The sequence below is a fragment of the Otolemur garnettii genome, unplaced genomic scaffold, assembly GCF_000181295.1.
Source record: "Otolemur garnettii isolate 467f Iridium unplaced genomic scaffold, OtoGar3 scaffold00038, whole genome shotgun sequence".
NCBI classification, from domain to species: Eukaryota; Metazoa; Chordata; class Mammalia; order Primates; family Galagidae; genus Otolemur; species Otolemur garnettii.
Window position 1 is genome coordinate 7,098,376 of NW_003852433.1, and position 823 is coordinate 7,099,198.

The window sequence follows — 823 nt, forward strand, 5'->3', positions numbered from 1 at the left end:
CTCAGAGTATAATTTTACAGATCAATAAATTGAAGCTCAGAAAGGTTGAGTAACTTGTACAAGGCCACACAGCTAATCAGCATCTGAACAGGAGTCAAACTCAGTCTGACTCCAGAGCCTGCGTCTGCTGGGTGCAGCTCTGTGCACAGATTCATTGCGATTTTATAGTCTTCCTTGCTCAGGCTCATCATTTCCTCTGGATCCTGACCCACTTGGTGAGGGCCAGTCCTTGGCACGCACATTTTCCTACCCACGTGGTTTGAGTGAGCAACCAGGGCCCAGACACACTGTTGTCAGGGAAGATGTTGGTTGACAGCCAGTTCCAGGAGTTGAGCCTAGGATTCTCTTGGGGCTTCCATAGGTATCCATGGCAGCTATAAAATGGGTTGGAGTAGAGGCTGAGGCCCCAGAGCCTGCCTGCTCCTTTACACCCTCTTTCTCATTCACTGGGGACAGGATATCACTCCTGGAGCATGGAGTGCTTTGCCCCAGTGAAGTAGCCACCTGTGTACCTTGGCCGGCACAGCCTCTCCACCCAGCCACCACTGCAGCCACCATATGGGCCTCTTGCCAGCCACTCCTGGCCACCTGTCTTTGATATACATTTGCAGACAATTTGCATGTACAGCCATCACTTCTCATTGCCTAGTGTGGTGGTTTTGACCCTCAGCTGTACGTCACAATCACCTGGGGAGCTTCTGAAAGACACCCAGGAATGCCTGGCTGTGTCCCCAGATATTCTGATTTAACTGATCTTGGTGGGATTCCATCACTGGTAACTTCCCAGGTGATTCTAAAGTGTGGCCTGGGCTCCACTTTACCA